General features: G+C 50.2%; 1 protein-coding gene across 3 annotated transcripts in view; it reads right to left on the minus strand.

Annotated features, from left to right (window-relative positions):
* NEK1 (NIMA related kinase 1) overlaps positions 1–24,387 on the minus strand; it is a 1,042,157-nt gene that overhangs the window by 161,498 nt on the left and 856,272 nt on the right. The gene's annotated exons all lie outside the window — the stretch shown is intronic.

Below are 24,387 nucleotides of genomic sequence, written 5' to 3' on the forward strand. Positions count from 1 at the left end.
TAGTAAAAATCGATAAGACTAAATCATTGACATTCTTTATAAAAATAATGTTATTGCAACAAGAAAAAGTGTGACATAACCGTTAAGAATGTGTTCTAAAAAAAAGCAGCAGTGCAGGGATAGAAGCATGATAATCAGATTAACCGAGGGTCCCTTTGGGGTATTAATTATCTTTGTCAATGATCAACCTCTGTCGAAAGAGGTTCTTATGAAGCCATGCTTCACCATTTCAATTTAACAAAAGAGCTTCAAGATCAGACTATTAGGTAATGTAACCCGTGAACTAAGACGGTGCTCTCCTAGATGCAATACCGATTGCCCCAAAAGCAGATCATTCTAGTGGTGCGAGGAACATCAGCATTTTGCTACAAAGAACATACTGTGAAACAGTGATACCAGATAGCGACCTTGTCTAGTTGCTATGAGCAATTTAGGTGGGAGTGGCACCTCTGAGAAGCAGCTCCTGCGGTATAGCAACTGACACAGCTGAAGCACAGTTGTTCATAAAAATGACTAGTAAGTAAATTTATTAACCAATCAAATATTTAAAATCTTTACAGTATAATGAGCTTAAAAATCGTTGCCCCTCCCCCACCTCCCTCCCTCAGATGCTCGAGTCTCTTAGCAGCTTAAGTCCTGCTATTCGTGCAGGTTCACATTTTGTTAATTGTTCCTTTCTTTCCAATGGGCAGGCATTTTTTGTGTTACGCAGCATTTCCCCAAAATCAGTTAAAAATCTATAAATTCAAAGCGCTTATTGTTAAATGCAGGGATTCTAAGAATAAATCATTAGCGGGCACCCCTGGATGAAAGAACCCCCCCTGCTATGGTTCGCGGCCTTGGGCACAGCCCGTAGAATATTCAAGTGCCAGAAGTCAGAGATGAAGTACTATTTCCTCGCACCTCGTTGCTGTTATGATGCATTGGCTGCCTACCGTGATTATCTGAGGTGCTAGAGTTTTTAAAGGTGTGAACTTTTCAGCTGCTGGGCCCAGCTACGACACTATTTCATGGCTCTTTGTTGCCTGAATCCGTCTGTTTGATTTTAAACTTGGACCACAGAGTGCCCAGGCTGTTTTTAAGTGGAGCCTAGCGCATCGCGCATGCGCTGCTCTATAGGAGCCTTTTTGTGAAGGCTTAGCTTCCGTGTGGGTCGGACTCCTCCCACACATCAGAATGGCCTTTGTGTGTGTCTTTCAACAATGAAAGCACACAAATGGCCAAAGGCGGGTGCATGTCCCACCTCTTCCTCAAATGTTCACTCCCACAGCGTTTTGCTCTCGGGAGCAAGCAGCGGTGCGCAGGCTGGCAGCTGGATTCCTCCCTCGTCGTGGATCATGTTACTAATTAGGAGCCTGCGCTCCATGTTTGCACCCCTCCCACTGTTCTTTGTTTGGTCTTTGTAGCACGTGTAGATGACAGCACAACACTGCTTCCCAGGCGTAGTGGTATTTGTTTCTTCTCCTGTTCTTGAGCAATGTTACTGGTTTGGCTGGGGATAGTTACAATGATACTAAGTCACACGGAGATTATTAAGTTATGCTCCATATATCTTGTTTGTGACGCTGCGCAGTTCTGTGACCCAGAGAGTCCGGCCCAGTTCTTCCACTCTCTCACTGTCTCTCTATCTCTCACTGAATCTCTGTCTCTCTCACTGACTGACTCAGACTCTTTCTCTCTCACTGACTGACCCTCTCACTGTCTGACTATCTCTCTCACGCTGAATGACTGACTCCCTCTCTCTCTCTCTCTCACTCACTGACTGACTCTCTCACTGGCTGACTCTCTCTCACTGACTGACTCTCTCGCTCTGTCTCGCTGACTCACTGACTGTCTCTCTCTCACTGACTGACTCACTCTTTCAATCTCTCTCACTCATTGACTGACTCTCTCACTGGCTGACTTACTCTCTCACTGACTCTCTGACTGACTCTCTCTCTCACTGACTGACTCTCTCACTCTCACTGACTGACTCTCTCACTGACTGACTGACTGTCTGACTCTCTCTCTCACTGACTGACTCTCTGACTCCCTCTCACTGACTTTCTCACTCTCTCTCACTGACTCTCACTCGCTCTCACTGACTGACTCTCTTACGCTGGTCTCACTGACTGACTAACTGACTCTCTCTCTCACTGACTGACTCACTCACTCTCTCAATCTCTCTCTCACTGACTGACTGACTCACTCTCTCAATCTCTATCTCACTGACTGACTGACTTTCACTCTCTCTCACTGACTGCCTCTCATTCTCTGTCTCACTGACTGACTGACTCTCTCACTGCCTGACTGACTCTCTCACTCTCACTGACTGACTCTCTCACTGACTGACTGACTGTCTGACTCTCTCTCTCACTGACTGACTCTCTGACTCCCTCTCACTGACTTTCTCACTCTCTCTCACTGACTCTCACTCGCTCTCACTGACTGACTCTCTTACGCTGGTCTCACTGACTGACTAACTGACTCTCTCTCTCACTGACTGACTGACTCACTCTCTCAATCTCTCTCTCACTGACTGACTGACTCACTCTCTCAATCTCTATCTCACTGACTGACTGACTTTCACTCTCTCTCACTGACTGCCTCTCATTCTCTGTCTCACTGACTGACTGACTCTCTCACTGTCTGACTGACTCTCTCACTGACACAATGACTGACTGACTCCCTCTCTCTCACTGGCTGACTGACTCTCTCACTGACTGACTCTCTCCCTGACTGACTCTCACTGAGTGACTGTCTCTCACTCTCTCTCACTGACTGACTGCCTCTCTTTCTCTCTCTCTGACTGACTCTCTCACTCTCTCTCTCACTGACTGATTGACTCTCTCAATCTCTCTCACTGACTGACTCTCTCAATCTCTCACTGACTGACTCTCACTGACTCTCTGACTGACTAACTCTCTTACTGACTGACACACAAGTTACTTACCTTCGGGAATGATATATATGCAAGAAACATTAGTAGCGATAGATTTCTTACCTTAGAATTACCCTCAAATGTCAGACTGGATCCGGAAAGTTTTTTTTATCAGCAGTACCCCTGCGCACCCATAGGCGTCGTCGTGCGGCTCTGCGTGCGTCGTTGGCGCCGGGATGACATCGTCAGAGCTACTTATACGCGCCCACGCGCGCGGACGTTAGTTCTGTACAGAACTTTCGGTGCCAGGAACGCAGAGCCATGCAAGAAACTGACCACTGGTGCCATAAAAACTAGGGCCCTGAAAGGAATAACCTGAACCCTGGAAATTGGTTCGCAGAACAGGGAGGATGGGTGGGGCGGTAAGGAATCTATCACTACTAATGTTTCTTACAGATATATAGTTACCGAAGGTAAGTAACTTGTGCATCTGAAAGAAACACGTAGTGATATATTCCTTACCTTAGAATAGATACCTCAGCAATACCAACTCCGGTGGTGGGTCTGCGAACCAAGATCACACCAGAAAGTCCTGGAGAACAGAACAGCCAAAGAAGCCATCTCTCTGGACTTGGCTGTCGAGGCAGTAGTGCTTGGTAAATGTGTGCAGTGAGGCCCACGTAGCTGCCTGACAGATGTCATGCAAGGGAACGCCGCGTCCCAAGGCAGAAGTGGCTGCCGTTGCCCTGGTAGAGTGGGCGCGCAACCCCCCCATAGGCTCCTTTTTAGCCAAGGAGTAACAAGCTTTTATGCACAGAACGACCCACCAAGAGATGGTCCGCTTGTGCACAGCCCGACCTTTCTTGGCGCCCACGTAGCCAACAAAGAGCTGGTCATCCACCCGGAACTGTTGTGGGTGGTCCAGATAGAAAGAGGGCACATTTTGGGTCTGAAGGTGGAGCCTCTCTTCCTCTTTTGAGGGATGTGGAGGCGGAAAGAAGGTGGGCAAAGTGATGGTCTGGCCGATGTGAAAGGCAGTGACAACCTTTGGTAGAAAAGAAGGAAGAGTCCTTAGAACAACCTTGTCCCAATGGCCAGAGAGAAAAGGAGGCTTAGAAGAGAGAGCCTGGAGCTCTCTCACCATTCTGACAGTGGTGATGGCAACCAGGAAAGCAGTCTTTACAGTGAGGAGACGAAGAGGATAAATGTGAAGTGGCTCAAAGGGAGCACACATCAGAAAAGTGAGAACAAGATTCAAGTCCCACTGAGGCATCACGCAAGGAACAGAAGGAAACGTGTGTGATGCCTTTCAAGGACCTATTTACAAATGGGGGACTTGTAATATAATGTAAAGGTGTATTTATATAGAGCAACTATCACTCCAAGGAGCATCTTGGCGCTAATACGGAAACCAGAGATGGAAACAAAGCTGAATCCAACCACCAAGCCTCCCATGACGGAGGAAACAACACCAGAGGCAAGGATGGAAAAGCAGTCTGCAGAAGAGGGCCCTGAGTAGAAGGGTGGAAGGGAAGGCAGACTGGGGTCGTGCGGACCAGAACAGTGGCGGTGTAAGAGCGACTGAGGCACTAGATCACCCGTGGCAGGACGCCCCCAAACTCCCAGAAGAGAGTTGTGGAGCGAAGCTTCGGATGGAAGAAGCAGATGATCTGTAGGGAATGGGGTGACGGGGTCACCCATTCGCAAAATGCAAGCAGCCGTGGAAATAGCCCGAACAAAGGCAACACTGGCATCCGTAGGGGACTGCGGGGGAGAAAGCAATTCCTCCGTGGGCGATGGCTGTCCCCAACTCAAGCTGGAGGAATAAACGGCCAGCCCCTGAATAGTGGGGGATCCACGGACGAGTGGGGGACCTGAGGGGCCCCCGGGGAAGGTGGAGAAGCCGGTGGAGCAACCAACCGCGAGCTGCGGAAGACAGGGTCCGAGGGTTGAGGCCTTGGGGACGGCGAGGAGCCTTCCCTAGAAGACGCTGGTGAAAAAGCAATGACGTGGTGTCCCGTCTCCGGAGAAGAACAGACCACGAGCTGACAAACCTCCGGAGAGGAAGGAACCTCTGGAGACGAGTCGAGGACCCGACGATGGCATGGCGCCGTGAAGTCTGCCGCAGGCGCGACGTCGATTGGTGCCGGAGTGGACATAGGCGGCGCAAAGTCGACCTAGGAAAATGGGGCGGGCGGGGCGGGGCGGAGCCGGTTCGGCTAAGGACCGGAACCAAAAAGGCGCCGGCTCGACCTCACAAGAGGCAGCCGCCTGCGTAGAGGACCAAGAGGGACTTGGGAAAGCACCACAGGCCCTGGCCTCCACCTGCGGCATGGCCAGGACCGAAAGGGCGCCGGCTCGGCCTCTGGCGAGGCAGCCGCCTGCTCTGAGGACCGAGGGGGACTCGGGGACACACCCTGAGTCCCGGCAATCTCCTGCAATGCCACAGGGAGCCCCGTAGAGATTTGCAGCGAGGCAGGGATGCCGTGGGTCAAAGAGCGGAGGCCCGCAGGCTGCACCTCGACGACACCACCCTCCTACAACCTGAAGCCGAACCCATTGGTGGCAGGGCCGAAGCCACCAGCGACTCCGCGAAAGACCCCGCAGGAGGGAAGGGATCCGCGGATGTCCCAGGAGGTGGAGGAGGGGCCAAAGAAGCCTGCAGAGCTGCAGTGTAGACTTTCATTTGAGCCATAGTTGCCCCGACGCCAGGAAACGTGGTTAGGGTGGCGACAGGTGAGGGCGCACAACCCGAGGAGAAACCGCGCCCTTCGCCGAACGAGGACAAGGCCTCAGAGACAAGCTGCAGGACCTACCAGCTGGCGAGCGACGCCCTTGGGGCCGTGGCGAAGGGGGATGCCGCAGTCGGAATCGGCTGCTCCTGGCTTCCGAGGTAGGGGACGGATGCTGAGACGTCACCGACCTGGACAAGCGGGCCGACAGCAATTTCATCCGCCGCTCCTGCCGGGACTTCGGTTTGAGGTGCTGCCAAGCATCGCAGTCCACAGAGTCATGGTGCTCGCGCAAACACCACATACAGATAGGGTGAGGATCCATCGCAGACATCTGACATGCACAAGAAGTACACGTCTTGAAGCCCGAAGGCATTCGCACACTGTTCCTCAACGCAAAGCGTGAAAAGAAGGCCTGAAAACAGGCCAGGACACGATCTGGATCCGCGTTGCACGTGGAAAAGAGAACACACTGACGTCAGCTCGCCGGGGCGAGACTTATGTGACCTCGCTGATGTCACGCCCGCAGACGACGTCGGGGCGGAGTACCATGGTACCTACCCCCGGAACGCAAAGATACTGTGGCAAAGAACATTTTCTGGATCCAGTCTCACTCCTGGGATAATTCTACGTTAAGGAATCTGCAGCTAATAGTCTCTATTAGATAAGCCTAACTGCTTGTCCACAATCCCACAAATAGAGCTGCTAGAGATTATCTAATTTAGCCTCTGCTCTACCTCTGCACATTATACCTTACTTTGGTATAGTATATACTGAGCCAGCTTCCTACAATATACTCATGCCCAGAAGTTGCAGGTAATCCACTCTCCATGCCCAATCCAGAGCCACTACGATGACTTGGGCCGGTCGTTCCAGCTCTTATTCAAAACTTGTGGTAGGAGAGGGAGAAAGGCGTACAGGTGATCCATGCTCCAGTCCAAGAGGGTGCTTTCTTGGGAACTTTTGACACTACACGTTATCAATGGAGATGAAAAGATCCTACCAGGGTTCTTTTCACTGGTGGAAGATACCTTTTGCCACCTCAGAGTGTATTAGTAATTTGCAATCTGCAACAACTACCGGTTGAGTGTGTCCACCTTGAGACTTAAAGATCCTGCAAGGTGATGCCCTGGACGCCCTGGCCACCTCCAGAGGTGCAGAGCCTCTTGGCACATTACCCAGGACCCCATTCCACTCTTTGTGTTGCAGTATTACATGGCAGTGGTGTTGCCTGTAGGAATGTGCACCAGGCTGCGAGGGATAGTAGGAAGGTCTTCGGTGCCAGGCAAATGGCCTGAAATTCCATAGATTCATATGGCGCAGGGTGTCTGCCAAAGACCAGAGTCCTCAGATCTCCATCTGTCCTAGATAACCAGAAAACAACAGTGACGCATCCTTCACTACCATCAGCTCTGGGTGAGGCAGGGAAAGGGGTCTGCCACAGGTTACAAAGCAGCTGAGCAGCCAATACTGCAGATCTCTTGAAGACCCTACCAAAAACTAGATTGGATCCAACAGGCAGCCTAGGTGCTGAGCCCTACAGACTGTGCATGTGCCATCTAGCGTATTGCAAGCAGGATGCAGGAGGCTACGTCTATGTTAAAAAAACGCATCCTGTAGGTCTAAGGCCTCCATCCAGTCCTAAGGACACAGGCCAGACAGAAGAAATGCGTTACTTACCTGTAACTGCAGTTATCCAGTATTGGTGTCTTTCATAGATTCACATGCCTGAATCATTCCCCGTCGTCGAGATGGGAGCCCCCGGTACATAGAAAAGTAATGTCCTATAGACATACATAGAGAAAAGTAGGCCTAAGGGCCTTGCCTTAGTAGCCTATCTATGTCCTTTTGTAAAAAGGACTAAAATCCTGAAGGTAGCCAATCAGCTACCACCTCCCTCTAGAACCTTCCTGCCAGGAGCCTCAGTCTCTCAGATTTTCGTACGCACCAAGCTAGGTAGACGTAACATAAGGTATAGAGTGAGAGATGAGACCTTCCTGGGGAGGCGGGAGGGTTGCATGTGAATCTATGAAAGACACCAATACTGGATAACTGCAGTTACAGGTAAGTAACGCATTTCTTATCCAGTATTATGGGTGTCTTTCATAGATTCACATGCCTGAATCAGAGTAGCAAGCAATACATTATGCACATTTGCGATGGAACATAACGAATAGTCTGAGATAATACATATCATGCGACTAGTAACCATCAGCAATACAAATAATAAAGTAAATAAATGTGCATACCATTGCAGGACGGTGGGAAGGAGGAAGGCTCATCTTACTGGAATAGATGGCGAAGTACAGCCTGGCCCACAGCTGCATCCTGCATCAGTTCCGTATCCAGGCAGTAGTGCCTGGTAAATGTATGCGGCGATTTCCAGGTCGCTGCCCTGCAGATGTCCAGAATCGGTACTCCAGCGAATAGTGCCGCCGATGTGGCCACAGCCCTTGTGGAATGCGCTCGGACTTTGGAATGTAAAGGACGTCCGGCTTTGTCATGGCAAAAAGCAATTGCCACTGATATCCATCGTGAAATGCTTTGTTTGGAGAGTGGCATGCCTTTTCTAGGTCTGCTGAAGGCGATGAAAAGCTGATTCGTTTATCTGAAATGTTTTGTTTTGTCTAGGTAAAAATTTAGACATCTTTTTAGGTCCAAAGAGTGAAGGGATCTTTCAGCTACAGTACTGGGGTTTGGGAAGAATGAGCGAACTACAAGTGGTTCATTTAAATGGAAGTCCGAGGGGACTTTAGGAATGAAGCGAGGATTAGTTCTTAAAATCACTCTGTCCTCTCTGAACTGCATGAATGGATCTTGTATTGAAAGAGCTTGTAACTCACTGACCCTTCTCGCTGATGTTAAAGCCAAAAGAAGTGCTGTTTTCCATGAAATGTATTTGATATCAGCCCTATGGATGGGCTCAAATGGGTGTTTCATTAATTGGTTGAGTACCACATTAAGGTGCCATGTTGGTGGAACTCGTCTCGGCCTTGGAAATGATCTATAGAGCCCTTTAAGGAATTGCTTTATTAATCTGTTGGACCATAGGGAAGGTCCTTTTGAAGTTCTTGTAAAGCGGGAGATTGCTGCCAGATTAACTCTAATAGAGGCATGTGCAATACCCGATTGTGCCAGATGTAGTAAATATGGCAGTAACTGATCTGGAGTGATCTTGAAAGGATGGAGATTGTTGTCCTTACACCAAACACAAAAGCGTTTCCATTTCAAGGAATACGTTTTGTTTGTGCTAACTGCTCTTGCCTTAGCTAGGACTTCCTTGCACTCCTGCGGGATGTTTAGGTGGCAGAACTCTCGGTACTCAGGAGCCATGCCGATAATCTGAGAGATTTCAGATTCGGGTGGAGTACTTGGCCTTTGGACATCGAGAGTAGAGAGGGATGTTGATGCAGATGGATTGATGGTTGGACTGAAAGGCGACGGAGGTCCGTGAACCAATGCTGTCTCGGCCAGTATGGGGCAATGAGAATCAAGGTGCAGTGTTCCATTTTCATTTTCCGAATGACTCTGGTTATTAGGGGAAATGGCGGAAATGTACGCAAAGACGTTGCGCCATGCGATGGAAAATGCATTTCCTAGTGACCTCGGTTGGGGATGCCAGCTTGCGAAGCTTTGGCATTTGGCGTTCTCCCTGGTGGCAAAGAGGTCTATTTGTGGTCTCCCCTATTCCGAGAAGATGTCGTTTAGAACTCTTTGGTCCAGTTCCCATTCGTGGGACAGTGACCTCTGTCTGCTTAGAGCGTCCGCTTTTCCTGGGACATACTCTGCTGTTAATTTGATGTTGTTGTGTAGTAGCCAGTTCCAAATTTTTTGCGATTCGCGAGACAGTGTCAGCGAACGTGTCCCTCCCTGCTTGTTCAAGTAGTGCATTGTGGTTGTGTTGTCCGTTCTCACAAGCACTGCTGAGTTTTTGATGCGAGGGAGGAATGCTTGTAGAGAGTGTAGAACTGCTCTCAGTTCTAGGAGGTTGATATGTAGAGTCCTCTCTTGTTCCGTCCACTTACCACTGATTTGCAATTCCTGAAGGACTGCACCCCATCCTTCTAGAGAAGCGTCTGTCGTTATGACATGTGGAGTTGCTGGTATCAAGAACGTCAGACCTTGTTCTTGTCTTTTGTCCACCAAAGTAAAGCTTTGGTTATTTGTCGAGAGATGACGGTGTGATCCTCGAAAGAACCTGTACATTGGGTCCACTGCTTGGTCAAGGCCTCCTGAAGGGGGCGCATTCTGAGCCGACAGTGAGGGATGAGTAGTATGCAAGAAGACATCATCCCTAGAAGGGATTTGAAAGTACGGACTTTGATGGTGTGTTTTGAAGACACTGCGGTAGCCAGAGCCATCAGTTTGTGTTTTCTTTCTTGAGATGGGAAGGCTTTGGAAGAAATTGTATTTAGAGTTGCCCCCAGGAAAGTTATAACTTTGGTGGGCTGTATGGTCGATTTCTCGTAGTTGAGAGTCAGACCTAGGCGCTGGAAAATAGCGAGACAGGCGTTGGAAGACATTTGCGCGTCTGTCATAGATGGTGCCTTCACCAGCCAGTCGTCTAGGTAGGGGAAGACCTGGTGATTTTGCTGTCTCAGGAAAGCTGCCACAGGAGCCAGGCACTTTGTGAAAATGCGTGGTGCTGATTTGAGGCCGAATGGGAGGACACAGAATTGGTAGTGTTGACCTGCTACTTCGAATCGTAGGAATTTTTTGTGGCGTTTGTGTATCGGGATATGGTAATATGCGTCTTGCAGGTCTAAAGACGTCATAAAGTCTCCTTCCTCTAGGGATCCTAGGATTTCCTGGATAGTCACCATTCGAAACGATTGGCTCTTCAAGAAGGTATTGAGTGCCCCGAGATCTAGAATGGGCCTCCATTTCTTCTTTTTCTGTTGAATTAAAAAGAAGCAGGAATAAAATCCCTTCCCTTTTTGAGCTGATGGGACACGCTCTATTGCTCCTTTCTTCAACATTGAAGAGATTTCTTGCAGAAGTAAACGAAGGTGCCTGTGTTGAATTTTGCGAGGAGGAGTTAACGGTGGGATTGAGTTGAATTCCAATGAGTAACCGTGCTGGATTAGTTGGAGTACCCACCGATCTGTTGTTATCGATCTCCAATTGTGGAGGAAGTGTGTCAATTTCCCTCCAATTTTGAATGGGCAAGACGGTGGGGGGACTGGCTGCTGGAAATGGTCATTGTCGTCCGCCGGCTGGTTTCCTCTGGGATTTTCCCCTGAAGTTCGATCTCCCGTAGGAGGTCTGACGACCTTGTTGCTGCTATCGCTGCTGATATTGTGAGCGATTTTGATTGTAGGAATACGAGGATTTTCCTTGATATGATCCTCTGTATGAGGGTTGTCCCCTTCCTCTGTGCCCTCGAAAGGACTGCTTCTTAAATTGTAAAGTGCCGAGAGCTCTTGCAGTGTCAGTGTCTTTTTTGATTGTCTGCAAGGCCTCATCTATTTTTTTCCCAAATAGGTGTTGTCCGTCATAAGGCATGTCCAAAACTTTGGTTTGGACCTCTTGTCGGAAGGATGTAGCTTTGAGCCATCCTTGTCTGCGCAAAACTGCTGCGCCTGCCAACTGTCTGAAGCCAGTCATGGCGACATCTACAGCGGAATCAATGATTTCCGACGCTGACATTTGTCCTTCTTTGAGGAGTGATTGAACCTCATCCTTCAAATCTTCGGGTACATCCGCTAGATACGGAACAATGTCTTCCCATAATTGTCTATTGTATCTGCCTAGTAGCGCAATGGCGTTGGCCACTTTGACAGTCATAGCTGACGTTGTAGAAAAACGTTTGCCGATGCCATCCAATTTCCTGCCCTCCTTGTCTGGTGGTGCTGACAGTGGCGAGGATGGATTTCCGGAATTTTTTTGAGCGGCTTGGGTGACTACCGAATCCGGCTTGGGATGTGCATTAAGGCATGTAGGTGCTGTTGTTGGTGCCTTATACTTTTTATCCAGTCTAGGTACAACTATTGAAACTGATGCAGGTGTTTGCATGAGTTGCTGACCTTGTTCCCAGATGTGATCTATTATGGGAATTGATCTAGCCGTCTTTTTTATAGGATCTTTAAAGTCATATAAGAAACAATCTGTTTCCTGTGATTCTATGGTCATGTGGAACCTAGTGGCTGCTCTCTCTATCAAATTGTGGAATCTGCCGATATCCACTGGCGGAGAGTCTGAAGTATTGGGTTCCGGTGTGGCTGGAGAATGAGCAACATAATCCTCATCGTCTCTGTTATGGGACAGGTCGTCTCGAACCTCTCCTTCTTCTGGTTCATCGTCTTCATCATTGGAAGATTGAATGTGATGAACTGTTTCCCTCTCTTGAGGAATGTCCAAAGGTGGTGGTTTTGACTTAGGAGAAGGATACGGTCTGGATGATGCTGGAGATTTCTCCGTGGAAGGAGCCGCAGGCGATTCAGGGAATCGTTTTTTGTAGTGTTCGATCAAGAATTGTAGATCAGCGACTATCGCTGCTGGAAGGACGACCATTGGAGTGACGTGAGTTTGTACTTGAGCATGAACAGTTTCTTCTGTAAAAATGACCTCATCTCCATCGTCGTCTGTGCTCTGGCATTTGACAATGAGATCCGATGGACTAGTAGCCTGATCGAATTGGTCGTCCTCTGATTCATCATCTTGTAATAGACAAGATGGGGGTAATTTTTGAACCCTACTTGGCGATATCAAATCTGGCGTAATAGGGAGTTTAGTAACCTTTTTTGATGGAATCGGTGTCGTCGACGGTGTTGACGTCGATCGTTTCTCAAGCATCGACGGTGCGGTCGTCGACGGTTCCTTCGTCGACAGTGCGGTCGTCGGCGATGTTGTCGTCGACGGTGCGGTCGTCGACGGTACCTTCGTCGTCGACGGTGCGGTCGTCGACGGTGCTTTCGTCGTCGACGATGCTTTCGTCGTCGACGGTGACTTTGGCGTCGACGGTGCTCTTACCGTCGTCGATGTCTTCGTCAACGGTGCGCCCGATGTCGATGGTGTCTTCGTCGACGATGTAGGCGTCGCCGTTTTTTGTCTCGGCGTCGACGGCGTCCACGATGACGTCGACGGAGCCTTGATGAATGTCGACTGCTTTTTTATCAGTACAATCGATGACAGTGGCTTACCCATCGTGGACGATTGGGTGGTCGTCGTCGTCGATGAAGAGGCAGACGACGCCATCGTCGTCGATACTGTCGTCGTCGACGTGGAGATATAGGTGGTTTTTCTTGAAGAAAACGTCGACGAACTCGTCGACGATGACTGCGTCGGCTTTCTGAAGGTGGTAGCATCCTTCATAGACGTGTCAGATCTTACCTCAGAAGACTTTGAGTTAGTCTTTTTATGAGGGACGTCTGTAGGGCTAGGGGAAGCATCCCATGGCCTCTTCAAGGACAGTTTGGATGAAACTGAAGCCATTTCACTGCCCTCCGAGGACAGGACATCATCCTCTCTGGTTTTAAGTCTGTTCAACCAGAGGAGCAGTCTTCCTTCTCTGTCTTTAAGAGTCTTAGTAGAGAATGTTCTACAAATCCTACATTCTTTAGGAGAATGATCAGGGTAAAGACAGTAGAGGCAAGTTTCATGTTTGTCATCGACGTGCAGTCTCTTCTTACCACAAGATGAACAGGCTCTAAACAGTCCTTTCTTCTGTTGATCAGCCATTGTTGTTTGATGAAGGAAGTAATCCAAGTTTTAGGAAAAAGAGAGATAAATCCAAGAAACCTGAGGAGAGCTCAGGTGGAGACTCCCTAGCACAACGTGCGGTAGAACATCTGAGAGACTGAGGCTCCTGGCAGGAAGGTTCTAGAGGGAGGTGGTAGCTGATTGGCTACCTTCAGGATTTTAGTCCTTTTTACAAAAGGACATAGATAGGCTACTAAGGCAAGGCCCTTAGGCCTACTTTTCTCTATGTATGTCTATAGGACATTACTTTTATATGTACCGGGGGCTCCCATCTCGACGACGGTGAATGATTCAGGCATGTGAATCTATGAAAGACACCCATTATACTGGATAAAAGCATCATCATTTTGAATCTGCCCCTCCACAGAAAGGCATTTAGACGACAAACTCTCCATCCCTCTACAGCACGAAGAAAGAGCAGGAGTGTAGGAAAATAGGATCTGCTGTCAAGGTTACCCCCACTTTTTGCTGGTGTCAGTATGTTTTTTTGACTAGTCTGACTGGGATCCTGCTAAGCAGGACCACAGTCACTGTGCTTCCTCCCTAAATTTGTCATGGTAAGTATTTCTGTACCTCCATAATTGGCTACTGGTGTACCCCTGTAAGTCCCTAGCATATTGTACCAAGGTACCCAGAGCATAGGTACACCAGGGGTAAGTCCCTAGCATATTGTCCCAAGGTACCCAGGGCATAGGTACACCAGGGGTCTCCCATGGGCTGCAGCATGTACTGTGCCACCCATGAGAGACCATTCAAACTGTGACTACAGGCTTGCCATTGCAGCCTGTGTAAGCTGGTGCTAGGTATAAGTTTCCTTATATCTGAGGTTACTACACTTAAAACCTATAAGTTACCCGAAGGAAAGCCTTCTAATCCTGAAGGCAGGATGCCAGCGGCATCTTTACTGAAGACCTCCATTGTTGTCTATGATAGTTTCTGATGTTACTTCTTACCTATGCACCCAGCTTCCCTGGTGTAGATATCCTGGGGTATCCACGGGTGGGGTGACTCTGCAACCTTCAGTCTTCCACAGGGTTTCCTCAGGGTCCACTGGGAAGGGTCCTTCTCCTTTAAAACTGCAACTGCGACTTTCCTGTTGACTTCTATTGAGTATCCGGCTGTGTTTCCACTCTGCACACAGCCTCCATGGGGTTACTGGGTACTTACCTTGGGTAACTCCTTGTGTCCCCAGCTCTTCTGAATCTCCTTGCCCAAGTCACAACTTCGGTTGCAGTTCACATTCCACTTTCTTAGTATATGGTTTGGTCTCCCCCTGGAGATCCCTGTGGATTGTGCTTACTAACTTCTTGCAATTTATGTATTATTGTGCATTTGTGTTGAAATCTCCAGGTAGGAGATACACAAGTGTTTTAGTGAGTTTTGTGTAAGAAATAGATATATTTTTATAACTACACTGTGTGGTTCTTTTTAGTTTAACCTACATTACTTGATTATTAGATCTCGTAAATCAAGCTGCTGAACACTTCTACTGGACTCAGCATGAACGCTGCTCTCCACAGATACCACTTAGAGAGCTTTCTATGGTTGTCTAAGACCAGTAAAATCACCATACGGGTTGTCTGGATTACTGCAGGGTGCTTCACTTAAATAAGTCTGCACCATATACTAAGCCAGTCTCCTACAAAGAGTAACAACCCATCCCTATCTCAGAGTTCAGAACCCTCTTGAAGGCCCTTTTGGAAACTAGAACTCGCACTTCTGGCAGCAAGATGGAAACGTGCTCCCTTGAGAGTCGTTAAAATGTGGGAATAAGCTGTGGTTGGTCGGATAGGAAAGGAAAATGCATACTTCTGGTGAATGATCTGGAGGAACCGTCTGTCGGATGTAATGGATTAAATGTTGGATACAGCCTCCTACAGCATGGATAAGCGCAGCTAAGGACAAACTAAAGCAACTAGGCAGCTGCTGCCACAAAGGGAGGGGGCTGGGAATATCGGTGCCCCTATTGATCCTCTTCTCCAGCCATGAATTGACTGGAGCGACTGCTCTGTGGCAGAGGGGGCTGGATCTGCCTGTACGCCAACTGCCTTGAATAGCTTCAGAAAGGCCAAAACTGGTATGGAAACTGTCTGGTAGTGGTTGAGAGATCCAAAGAACGTACCGTGGCATAGCTCACTTAAAGCGTTCTAAGAAGGAATCATATTTTTCGCCAAATAGGTGGGATCCATCAAACAACATATCTTTTAGGGCTGTCTACACATCCCTAGTGGGTCTGTGCAATAGACTTCAACCGGGAGCTGTACTTACAGGCCTAACACCAGTGTTCAGAGAAGTAGAGTTTGGTTTCACGGAACCAGGTTGCCTTGGGATTTATGAATGTGCAGAACTTGCGGGTCTTGGGTGTCATGCGGTGATCCTAGAAACCACACGCAGATCTCCTGGGAATCTGTCACAGACATCTGCTTGTAACGGTCCATACAAAACTTATATCCCATCTAGTCAAAAAATCTCCTCAGAGACTAGCTCCGGATTGGCATGCAAAGGCGCAGATATAATGAAACTGATGTCAGAGCACAGGGGTGGATCTTATATGATGCTCTGCAGCCACTTCCAAGGCGGTATGGTGTTGATACAGAGCTGCATGACAGCAACTGCTGGAGTGCGGGAGCAATACTAAGAAAAATCTCTGGATCCAGTCTGGTGCCTGGGGGTATTCACAAGGTGAGGAATCTGTGGTTCGAAGTATCCATCAGAAACATAAAACGGAAAGAGAGCACCTGTGGGAATCAGTGAATTGGCTATAATTTCCAATATCAAAATGCAGGCTAATGAAGATTTAAGGACTTTTTGGGTTCAAATGCACATTGCACAGCTGGGACTCAAGCAAATATGAACTGTTCAATCTTACTCCAAAGGCTTCTCTTTTCTGCTCGAGTCAAGAAAATGTTCTCATTGTTTGCTCTCAAACTGTGCATCTCTTCACCTGCATGCATTTTCTAAAACCACAAAATCTCTCGAAGTCAACTACCAAAGCCAGAACAAGTTCTGCTCATGTGGTTCAACAGCAAGCGCCCTGTACCAAAGGCAACATTTGGAGGTGGCTTCAGTAGAAGATCTTTTAATACAAAGACAACGGAGCATTTGTTCTGCTCCATTAGTCTTTTGTGGTACAGCAGTACACAAAAGATCACATTGTTATGTGTTATAGTCTTAAAAGCTTGTGCTAGACAGTTCATGAAAGTAACTTAGTTAAATGTGTATTCCAGGGCACCAAGTCTGTATGTATATATGCACATTATGTGTGTTTTTAGAATAACCCATAGTGATTATGACAATTTATTTTTATATTCAGCAAGAACAGTAATGATGGACCAATAAAATGTTCAGGGCATCACTTTATATAGTCTTTTATTGATAACAGCATGTGAACCAATAAAATTACAGATTGTCTAATTACTAGTGACACTCTACATGGAAGTAGCAAAATGTTCTTTTGTTGGGAGAAGCACATTTATGAATACAAATTACCCCAAACTGGGTTATTTATTGGTTGGTCAAAGGCAACACAGAGTAGCAGTGCCTTTCTACACCTTTCTAAAGGGAGTCCCTTCTGTAGAGTGTTATTTTCCTGACAGTTAAGAAATCCTCTCTGAATGCAGCTGGTCGTTTAACATTCACAACTGATTCTCGGAATGTCTATGCAATATATACATGGCAGGTTGTTGATCTTCATAGTCCACCACTGTAAAGATGGGGTGGCAACATCACGATAATAAACACGCAGATGCCAAGACTGCTTGAATATGGAGAATAAAAAATCTGGAGGAGAACCACCCTTTACTCGAGAATTAATTCCACCCGAGACTATGAACAGTGAAATGTAATCAAAGAAACATTTCTTCTTTAAGTAAAATATAGGAACAAAACTTTGGAATAGAAAGACTTGAGGGCCTGCTATGTGCAGTCTGGATAAACATACCCTTACTGAAACTGAAGGAACAGCTATACACAGGAGTTTAGTCTGGTGACCGTGAACTAAGTGTGCAACAAAGAAATTGACAGAGTAGGTCAGTCGTGGCCTTTTCCTGCTCATCGCAGAATGTTAATAGGAGAAAACTCCTTAGTGGTATTATGATACATACTGTTTTGAATGGCTCAAAATTACTAAAATACTATTCATGTAGAGGGGCTAAAGTTGTCCTGACAAGCCAAGCGAAGGAGCATAGCAAAGTATGTTAATTTAGGCTACCTTCGAAATCATATGCAAGAGTCTGAAAACCTATACATAAAGAAGGAAACAGACGAGGCCCACTCGGCCAATGGCCCTAGACACACACCCAGTGTTATATACGGCTGTCATGTTTAGAGGTCTAAAAGTAACTCTTCACATCTATATATTTTTTTTTTAATCCCAATAAAGAAAGTCAGATTTACATGAAAGTCTGAGAATACCATCGGAATAAATGAGGTCGGAGTCCTAAAAGAATTCTGTTTAAGTGAAAAATTGTATGATCTAGAGCTGAAATAGCCTGCAGCTCACTGACTATGCAGGTTTATGTAACGACAACCAACACAGTTTTCCATGAAAAGTGCTGCTTCAAGTTTTATCTACACGATTTAAAGAAGGGTCCATCAATTTACACAAGAACGCATTAAGCTCCCAAAGGAGAGGGGGCTTTTCAAATAGCCCTAACACCTATGTGGCAGTTTCAAGTATCCTGTTTGGAAGATGAAGCCTTTAAGGCAATCATTTGTGAGGCTACAGAGGAATATATAGACAGAAACACTGGTTCTGCCTCTTCCAGGGTATTGAAACTTGAGGACTTAAAGATAGTTTTCAGAGGATTATCTATAAAGACTATGCTAGGTAGCTGTACAACAGTGCTGAACAACTAAAAATACTACAAGATACATTGGGAAACTTTGAGCAGAAGGCTTTAGTTAACCCCCGGGCACTGGAGAAACCAACACAAATTAAGACCACCACATGTACGAAAGCTGCCTTATGTGCATGGTCACCTTGGATTTTTCACCTTCGCTGGAACCCATATTTTGCTGGCTTTAGTCCTCTGTGCACTTTACAATGCTAACGAATAGTAAAGTTACTGTGCTTCCCCTTTAATAAAGGTTGAATTGGATTATTCCTAATGCACAAGTTACTACTTGTGTAACGATATATCTGTAAGAGACATTAGTTAGTATTAGATTCCTTACCTTAGAATATCCCCAGGCGTCAGACTGGATCCGGAAATTTTTGCGTAGCAGTACCCTTGCGCGTCGGTAGGCGTCGTCTGCGGCTCCGCGTCCGTCGTCGGCGTCGTGGGCGCCGTGATGACGTCGTCGGAGTACTTAGACGCCGCCTCCGCGTGCTGACGTCAGTTCTTAGACACAGCTTTTCCGCGCCAGAAACGCAGAGCCATGTTAAAAACCAACACTGGTGCCATTGAAACTAGGGCCCTGAAAGGGGATAACCCTAACCCTAGATATTGGTTCGCAGAACGGGGAGGATGGGTGGGTCGGTAAGGAATCTAATACTAACTAATGTCTCTTACAGATATATCGTTACACAAGTAGTAACTTGTGCATCTGAAAGAGACACGTTAGTATTAGATTCCTTACCTTAGAATAGATACCCCAGCAATACCAACCCCGGTGGTGGGTCTGCGAACCAATAATCACACCTGGAGGACGGAACGGCCAAAGAAGCCATCCCTCCGGACTTGGTTGTCCAGGCAGTAGTGTCTTGCAAACGTGTGCAGAGATGCCCACGTAGCTGCCTGACAGATGTCTTGTAAGGGCACTCCCCTGCCCAGGGCAGAGGTAGTCGCCGTGGCTCGGGTAGAATGAGCCCGCAATCCAGCAGGAGGCTCCTTTCTAGCCAAGGAGTAGCATGCCTGGATACACAAGATGATCCATCGGGAAATGGTCCTCTTGTGCACCGCTTTCCCCTTCTTAGCGCCCACGTAACCAACAAAGAGTTGGTCATCCACCCGGAACTGGCGTGTGCGGTCCAAGTAAAATGAGAGCGCACGTTTTGGGTCCAGACGGTGGAGCCGCTCTTCCTCTTTAGAGGGATGCGGTGGCGGAAAGAAGGTAGGTGTAGGCGTGGGAGGGGGTGTGGCACTGGGTACTGGGTCAGGTAGAGGCGTGACACCGGTATAGCGTTTCAAACTAGGCTTTATTTTTATGGTTCTCTTTGTCCTGTACGTCAGCCTTTCCCTTGCGAACTCCAGGTTGTTCGTGGTGGCGGTTTCTTGACTTATAGGGGGTCCACGTGGTCTTGACCGGCATAGGGATCTTCGTCTTGGTTCTCCGGGCCGATGTACCGAGGGAAAAAGGAGACCAACAGAGGGAGCCGTTAGTTTACTAACTGGGTACTTCCGACTATTCAGGGGCCCAAGTGCAGTGAGGAGTCACCCGTGTCTCTCGCTACCTTATCTACCATGTGCAGAGTGGCGGGGTATGAATGTGAGGAAACCAGACGGGTAAAGGGGGGAACGGGACTGGAACACAAAAAGGGAAGGTACGCACAGGGCTATATACAGATTTACACAGGGGCGTTCTTCTTCCCCACCCAAGCCGCCAAACGTCTCCGTACCTGGGTAAGCCACACTCCTCCCTCGGGAGTGTGGCACGGCGATGCACAGGGTCGTTGGCCTCCTGGCTCTCCCTCACTCTCGGTGTACTCGTCCTCCTTCTCCGCTCCTCGGCTCCGGTCCTCCTCTTCTTCTCCGTTCCCGTACTTCCTCACTCGCTCGCCTCCTCCGCTCTCGTCCTCCGGGGTGTAAACACACCCACCATACAGGATTTCCTGCCCTTTGTCCAGTCCGGGTCCTCTGACGTCGGAAAGGGGCGGAGTCGCCTCCTGCTCCACGAAGGTCCAATTAAAGGCGCCGCGGTCTCTGTTTTCCTCCTGTTCTGAAACGCTGTCCCACTCCGCCCTTGGGTTGTTAGTCTGCAGGGAACGAGGGGAAGGAGGGACAGGCAACCACCAGTTAGAGGGCTTCTCCAGCTTGACCTTGCTACAGTAGGCAAGGTGATAGACTGCCCGATGTGGAAGGCCATGACAACCTTGGGCAGGAAAGAAGGTTTGGTACGCAGCACCACTTTGTCCGGATGGACAGAAAGGAAAGGTGGAGTACAAGAAAGAGCCTGGAGCTCACTCACTCTCCTGGCAGAGGTGATGGCAACCAGGAAAGCCGTCTTCAAAGTCAGAAGGCGAAGAGGACAGTTGTGAAGTGGCTCAAAGGGAGCGCACATCAGAAACGTAAGAACCAGGTTCAAGTCCCACTGAGGCATCACAAACGGAACAGGAGGAAACGTGTGTGTGATGCCCTTTTGAAATCTATTTACAATAGGGGACTTGAACAAAGAAGGTTGATCAGGCAGCCTCAGAAAGGCCGAAAGGGCAGAAAGGTAGCCCTTGATAGTGCCCAGAGCAGAGCCCTGCTGGGCATGAGAAAGAAGGAAGAGAAGAACCTCGGAAAGAGGGGCAGCAAGAGGATCCACAGCCTTTGCTGTGCACCATGCCACAAATCTGTTCCACCTGCAGGCGTATACCGACTTTGTGGAGGGACGCCTGGCTGCCAGAATGACGTTACAGACTTCAGGAGGCAAGTCAAATGGCCTCAACTGTCGCCGCTCAATCTCCAAGCATGGAGGTGGAGACTGGACAGGTTCGGGTGGAGGACCGTCCCCTGCTGCTGCGACAGAAGGTCCTCCTGAAGAGGCAGACGAACCGGGGGATCGACTGACACACTGAGTAGCTCTGGATACCAGTACCTTCGTGCCCAGTCCGGAGCCACAAGGATGACTTGGGCCCGGTCGCGCTTGATCTTCTTCAGCACTCTGGGCAGAAGTGGTATAGGCGGAAAGGCGTACAACAGACCGCAACTCCACTCGCAACGAAAAGCGTCTCCGAGCGAGTGCCGCCTTGGAAATTCCAACGCGCAGAACAGATGACATTGCGCGTTCTCTTCGGTGGCGAATAGATCTAACCAAGGCTCTCCCCATCGCTGAAAGAGGCCTTGCGCCACGTCCGAGTTCAGACGACATTCGTGATCCATCATGCACCGACGGCTGAGTTTGTCCGCCCTGGCGTTCAGAGAACCTGCCAGGTGTTGAGCAACCAGGGTCACGCCCTGGCGTTCCAGCCATTGCCAAAAGCGCAGAGCCTCCTGGCAAAGGGTCCACGACCCCACCCCGCCCTGTTTGTTGCAGTACCACATGGCGGTGGTGTTGTCCGTGAACACCTGCACTACACTCCCCCGGACAGAGGGGAGGAATGCCTTCAGTGCTAGACGAATCGCCCGTAACTCCAACAGGTTGATGTGGAGCCGGGCCTCCGCCGGAGACCAGAGGCCTCTGATCTCTGCCTCTCCCATGTGGCCTCCCCAGCCCTGGAGGGACGCGTCCGTCACAACTACGTGCTCCGGTTGGGGAAGGGAGAGGGATCTGCCGCTGACCCAATCGCGGTCCGCGAGCCACCACTGCAGCTGTCTCGCAGTGCCCTCCGAGATCAGGACGTGGTCGGATAGGTTGCCCTGATGCTGGGCCCACTGAAACTTCAGGTCCCACTGCAGAGCCCGCATCTGCCACCTGGCGTGATGCACCAGAAGGATGCAGGAGGCCATCAGCCCCAGAAGCCGCAGCGTCAACCTGACCGAGACCCGGGATAACGGCTGAAAGATGGGAATCAGAGCCTGAATATCCCGGACCCGCTGTTCGGGTGGATAAACTCGAAACCGCGCCGAGTCTAGAACCGCTCCGATGAAGAGGAGCTTCTGAGAGGGGCACAGGTGTGACTTCGGCACATTGATGGAGAACCCCATCTGGTGCAGGAGATCTGCCGTAGTCTGGAGGTGGCTGACGACTGTCTGGGGCGAGCCCGCCTTCAACAACCAGTCATCGAGGTAGGGGAAGACTGAAACCCCTAACCTGCGCAGATGAGCTGCGACCACCGCCATCACCTTTGTGAACACCCGTGGGGCGCTGGTAAGGCCGAAGGGGAGCACGGTAAACTGAAAGTGCTCGTGGCCAACCGTGAACCGCAGGTAGCGCCGGTGGGCCGGCAGGACGGGGATGTGGAAATAAGCATCCTGCAAGTCCAACGCTACCATCCAGTCTCCTGGGTCCAGGGCAGCTAAGACCTGAGCCAGTGTCAGCATCTTGAACTTCTCCTGTCGGAGGAAGCCGTTGACGTTCCGTAGATCCGAGAAAGGGCGGAGGCCCCCCTTGCCCTTCTTGGGTACCAGAAAGTAGTGGGAGTAGCAACCACACCCTACTTCCGGCCCAGGAACGCGCTCGATGGCCCCCTTGGCCAAGAGGGCCGTAACTTCCTCCTGCAGAAGTCGCAAGTGATCCCCCGATACACGGTGGTTCTGCGGTGGCATGGCTGGAGGAGTCGCCTCGAAGGGGAGGGAGTAGACCCTTCGGACGATCTGCAGCACCCACCTGTCCGAAGTGACAGTGCGCCAGTGGAGGTGGTGATGGCGAACCCTGCCCCCTACTGGCGTCACATGGGCCTGAAAGTACGGACTAGGAGGGTTTTGAGGCGGATGCTGCGGGGGAAGGTGTGGACTGACCTTGCCGTTGACCCCTACCGCCCGGGCGGCGGTTCCCATGGCCGCCACCGCGATGGGTATTGCCCTGCGGAGCGTGGCTAGCGGCACGTGTGGGTGCACCCCTTCCGTGGCCACCTAAGGAGTGAAAAGCAGCCGATTGCTGGCGCGGGGCCGAGAGGCCCAAGGACTTGGCCGTAGCCCTGGAGTCCTTAAAGCGCTCGAGCGCATGGTCTGCTTTGTCGCCGAAGAGGCGACGGCCATCGAACGGCATGTCCATGAGTGTGTTCTGGACATCTGCCGAAAAGTTGGCGGACCTCAGCCAGGCGTGGCGTCTGACCGCCACCGTCGTTGCCATCGCTCTACCTAGCGAGTCGGTGGTATCCAGCCCACACCGGATGGAATACTTGGCTGCATCCCGGCCCTCCACAAGAGCTTGGCCGAGTTTGGCCCGTACCTCCAACGGACACTCTGGCAGCACTTCCGCGACCGTATCCCACAGAGAGTGGGTGTAACGGCCCAAGAGGCACGCGGTGTTAGAAGACCGCAGGCCCAGACTAAGGGATGAGAAGATCTTCTTTCCATACTGCTCATACCTCTTGGATTCCCTGTCCGGCGGAGCCGACGGGAACGCGTTCTGGGAATTAGAGGCCTGGATGACCAGGCTCTCGGGGGTGGGTGGACAGAAAACATGGGTCGCCCGGGGCTGGGCGGTGGCCTCTGGCCACGTTCCTATCTACGGGCGAACCCGTAGCGGGCTTGGACCAAGTGCCCAGAAGAACGTCGGTCAAGGCCTCATTAAAGGGCAGCAGAGGCTCGGCCGAGCTTGACTGCGGTTTAAGGACCTCAGTGAGGAGGTTAGTCCTCACGGCCACGACGGGGAGCTCAAGGCCCAAGGCCTTGGCAGCCCTCATCAGCACCACACTATATGTTGCCCCCTCCTCCGAAGCCACGGTAGGAGGGGAGACAAAGCCAGTGTCCGGCGAAGTGTCCAGACCACTGGCATCCCCAAGTTCATCTGTCCAGTCCTCATGAGACTGACACTCCCTGGTCAGAGGGTCCTCAGACCCCTCCCAGTCCTCTCCATCACCCATCTCCTGAAACTCAGGGTTCTCAACTAATGGGGCCTGTTCATAAAAGTGAAACTCACCAAAAGACGTCTGGAGCGGCGCCCATCGGGGCCGTCCCGGTGCCGGAACAGGAACGAAGGTGGGACCGGGGACGGCGCCGCCTGAGGACGGCGCCGGAGGCGACACCTGAGGGTCCGACGCCGGGAAGGTCGTAAGGTCCACCGGCGACGAACCAGATCCCGAAGGAGGTCCAGCGGCGTCCTGCGGCGCCGGGCGCGAAGGCACCGGCGGTGCCGGAACAACTGAACCCCTCGGCGCCGGGCCCGAAGGCGCCGGCGGCGTCGGGATAACGGGAACCTGCGGCGCCGGGCCCAAAGGCGTTGGCGGCGTCGGGGCCGCAGCACCCGACGGCGTCGGGGTTGACCCCGACCCGCTAGGGGTCCCGAAGGCGCCGCAGAGCCCGTCGGAGGAGCGAGTTTCCTCATGGCCATGAGGACGCGCTC

This window comes from Lissotriton helveticus, chromosome 2_1, assembly GCF_964261635.1.
Source record: "Lissotriton helveticus chromosome 2_1, aLisHel1.1, whole genome shotgun sequence".
In the NCBI taxonomy this organism is placed as follows: Eukaryota; Metazoa; Chordata; class Amphibia; order Caudata; family Salamandridae; genus Lissotriton; species Lissotriton helveticus.